The following is a 4,712-nucleotide window of genomic DNA, read 5'->3' as shown; positions in this document are numbered from 1 at the left end:
TCACATAACATCTTCCTCGTATACTAAACTCACCCCACACTTCACCCCCGATAGTGGACAGACCTCACTCCAAAATGAAAATTCAAGCTCACTGATATTCTGCCACTCATTGCACGTAACGAATTCATGCCGTGGAAGGAAGAAGAACAAAAGGTGGTCTCTCCTTAAAGCATCGAATCTATGATGGGCCATTAAACATGCTTTTCCATTGATGCTCAGTTTGAGATCAAAAGGTGCCCTTCCGAAGACTCCACACACCGCAAATCCCTTTAACTTGTGATCGGTAGACCACCCTGGATGTAGCCCTACACTGATTGACAGTCCCACACTTGTGTGATTGAAACACTCTGGAATTTCACTTCCAGGAACTACAAACTTGCATCCTAAACCACAACAGTTCATACTCGTGCAAACTTGCTTCTCCACCCGCTTGAAACAGTTAGCAAAAAGTTTAACCACGTCTACACTAGCTTATTCCAATGCCCCGCAATTGTAAGCTTCAACACAGGATATTGTAGAAGGAAGCTCTGGAATTAATGTTTGAAGACTGTAGCATCTAGACACACCAAGGTATTCAAGTTTGGAAAGTTGACAAATACTCATGGGTAAGCTAGAAAGAGGATTTTCACTTAGATCCAAATACCTTAATGAGCAGAGGCAACTGATATCATTTGAAATTCCTCCTTCCAAAATATTGCAGTTACTTGGACTCAAGTGCGTTAAAGATTGCAAACCAGATAAAGAAGGCAACTGTAAGAGACTTGGAAGTTCGCCGAAATATAATTCCTTCAGGTTTTTCAAAAGACCAACGGAAGAAGGTGATCCAGTTATAGCAGTATGACACACATTAAGCAGTTCCAAACTCTCAACATGGCCCAAGTCTTCTGGCAATTTTTCAAGCCTCCAGCAATAAGAAACATCAAGAACATTCAGAGACTTTAAGCCAGATACACTTCTCGGAAGACGCGCAAGGTTTTTGCAACCGGTCAAGTCCATAACCTTAAGTCTTTCAAGCGTCCCCAGAGACTGGTCAACTTCATACAATTGGTCGTAAAAGTTAATAATCAGATGCTCAAGATTTGGCATACCTCTAAAGTCTGGGGTTTCCACAAGATTTGGAGAGTGAGAAAGATCAAGGATTTTCAAATTATATGAATGCTGTTATCAAGTGAAAATATAGCAAAAGTTAGCTTCGCATGATATTAATGTAGGTAATAAAAATCAATAAGTGAGAGAAGTACCTTAATTCCCTTCCAAAGATGTTCAAGGAGACTATTCCTCATGTGAAGTTCTCTGGACAGAAAGATGATGGCAAAGTTTTAAGAGGAAAGTTGTGCCATTCAAGAAACCGCAAACTATTGGGAAGATATTCAAGCCCGTAAGAGAGGTTCGCATTATCTAGCCTGAGGTATCTCAGCTTTTTCATCATTGAAAAGGATTTAGCATTCAATTGGACTGCCCCTTCCTCATCTTGGTCCATGATTATACATTCAATTGTTACTGTTCCCTAGTCAACATGAATATATTCTAGGTCATAACACAAGCAAAGCGGTAACTAGTACAACACCATGTTGTATACATGACATAATAACAACTAGCAATCAAATTTATTGTTGTCTTAAAAGCCTCTTACTGTATTTTCGCTCAGAAAACGATTGATGCCATCTGTACGCCACAACTTGCTACGCTTGCCTGGATCATCAAGAGATTCTCGACAGACAATTTCTTGACCCATTTCTTGGAGTAAATCATGCATCGATAGCACACCGTCTGAACTAATAGTTAAGAGAGATTAACAAGGACATCTATTCCAATATGCGCAAAAAAACCGCTAGCTTCAAGTGCCTGTAGTACTCGATCTTTGTCCTCTCCAATAAAGAAACATGCAATGTCTAGAAAAAATTTCTTCTCATCGTCATCTAGACCATCGTAACTTATTTTAAGTGTCTCAAAAACTTCTGAATTAGAAATTTCTCTTAGTTTATACAACGCACTGTTCCATGCACTTAAACTTCTTCCATGCAAAAAAGATCCCAAGACTTTAAGAGCTACTGGAAGACCCTTGGCATAATTGACCATGCGATTTGACAAATGAACAAAACTTGGTTCAGGGCAATCTTTCTTAAAGGCATTCCAGCTAAAAAGTTGAAGAGAGTCATCGTTATTGAGTCCTTCAACCTCAAACCATCTCTTCACTCCGTGTTTAGATAACAAACGCTCATCTCTAGTTGTAATGAGAACTCTGCTCCCTAATCCAAAACACTCTTGATTTCCAGCCACATATTCTAATTGATGCAAATGGTTCACATCATCAAGAACTAAAAGACCTTTTTGCCACCTAGAAACCTGCCTATGATTGCTGCTCCTTCTTGAACATTCCATATGTCATTTTTTTTCCATCCCGATTTTACAAAGAAGTTGCTTTTGCAGGTGAGGTAGGCCACCTTTTTCGACATTACTTCTAACATCAGCTAGAAATATTTGGAATTCAAACACATGAGAGATTCTCTCGTACACAACTCTTGCAATAGTTGTCTTACCAATACCACCCATCCCCCATATCCCAACAAAGCAACCATCATTCACCGTTGCATCTAAACACAAATCAATAATCGGTTTCGACCTTGACTCGATTGCAACAAAGTCGCCCACCACATGACATAATAATGTTGGGCGCAACTTTTTCCATACCACTTGAACAATGTCTTTGACAAGCTTTGCTTCAGACCTATGGAAAAGAATTAGAGTTAGATATATAAGTTCCAAAATGTTTTCACTATTTTTTGCATTGAGTCAAGCCAAAACACAATAATCACACACCTATATATGATGCGCATTGTATAAGAGTTATCGAACTATAGATGGAATTGTTTTAATGGCATTCATAGCTATGTCCATTGCAATTTGTGATATAATTGGCTCTATTTCTATTCCTCAAACAGAAGTCACAGTAGGGGTGTGTGTGTGTCATTAAATAAGGAACCGGCTGCGAGAAAAATAAAAACATTACCAGTCCTTTGAATCCCACCCAGAGAAATTTGCCACTTTCGTTAAAGCTTTTCTTCAACTTTCCACCTCCTTTTTGTCAACCCCAGGGTTGTTTCCATGATTAATGAAGGCTTCTGCAAAACGTCCCATTTACTTTCGTACATCATGTTGAATAAGAAGAGTATCCAAGATAACTCTAATGATCCCAAGAAGAAGAAAATAGAGCACACACTTAAAGAAAGCTCACAAAACAAACTAATTAGCAAAGCTTTTCTTCTTTAGCTCTAGGCTTTGTTTTTCTTTGAATGATTTACAATGCTTGAGAACTTAGGTATTTATAGCAAACCAAATGATTAAACTAAGATTATTTATTACCACACAAAACACATTAATTGCACCTAATAATTTTTATTCAACCATACCTAACATTGCCTAACTTTCCTTGCCTAACTTTGACATTGATTTTCAACACTCCCCCTCAATGTCAGCTCTCATTCTTTGCACTGTGCTGAGCAGACAGCGAAAATTTTCGAGCTTGCCTGTACTTAAACTTTTTGTGAACAAGTCCGCAACTTGATCATTCGTCTTGACTTGTCTCATCTCAATCTCTTCTTGTAGAACCTTTTCTCTGATAAAGTGGTAGTGCACTTCCACATGTTTAGTTCTTGCATGAAAGACTGGATTTTCTGCCAAGCGAATGGCCGATTGGTTATCACAGTACAATGGTACTGGATAATCTACTGGTTGATGTAGATCACTCATCAGCTGTACCAGCCATGCATTCTCTTGAGCTGCCATTGCTGCTGCTCTATACTCTGCTTCTGTGGTTGACAAAGATACCGTTGGCTGTCTCTTGCTACACCAAGAGATGGTTCCAGAACCAAGCTTAAACACATACCCAGTTGTTGATCTCCTGGTGTCATGATCTCCCGCATAGTCAGCATCACAGTAACCAACTAACTTGCAGTCTTCACCTTTCTTGTACAAAAGACCATAGTCAATTGTACTCTTCACATATCTCAGTATTCGTCGAACTGCTTCCAAGTGAGGCTTCTTTGGATTTTGCATGTACCGACTCATCACACCAACTGCATAAGAAATGTCAGGTCGAGTCAAGGTTAAGTAGATCAGACTACCTACCAATTGTCGATACATCGTCGCATCTTCCAAATCTTTTCCTTCATGTGCACTCATTTTGACATTTGGCTCCATCGGCGTAGAGATCAGTTTGTATTCGAGCATTCCGAACCTTTTCAATAAATCTTTGGAATACTTCTGTTGACAGAGAAATATTCCTTCTTGTGTGCGATCAACCTCTAGACCAAGGAAGTGCTTGAGTTGGCCAAGTTCCTTCATCTGGAAACGGACTGATAAATTCTCCTTCGTCCGAAGAATTTCTGCTTCATCATCACCGGTTATGATCAAGTCATCCACATATACTAGCACGATAGCTAGCTTTCCTTCATTGGCTTTGACAAACAAGCTGGAATCTGCAGGTGTTACTGAATAACCACTTTGTGTTAGAAACTCTGCAATCTTACCGTACCATGCTCTTGGTGCTTGTTTCAAACCGTAGAGTGCTTTCCTTAACTTGCACACGTACTCAGGATGAGCTTCGCTTTTAAAGCCCATTGGCTGCATCATGTAGATCTCCCGATCTAGCTCTCCATGAAGAAAAGCATTCTTTACATCCATCTGCCACAGATTCCAGTCTTTGTTGGCTG

At 39.6% G+C, this 4,712-nt stretch overlaps 1 pseudogene; it reads right to left on the bottom strand.

Moving 5' to 3' along the window:
• Positions 1-4,712, bottom strand: part of LOC137727130 (TMV resistance protein N-like) — an 8,568-nt pseudogene continuing 3,856 nt past the window's right edge.

This window comes from Pyrus communis, chromosome 1, assembly GCF_963583255.1.
Source record: "Pyrus communis chromosome 1, drPyrComm1.1, whole genome shotgun sequence".
Lineage (NCBI taxonomy): Eukaryota > Viridiplantae > Streptophyta > Magnoliopsida > Rosales > Rosaceae > Pyrus > Pyrus communis.
Note: the sequence above shows the minus strand (reverse complement) of the source record. Positions and strands in the feature narration are given on the sequence as shown.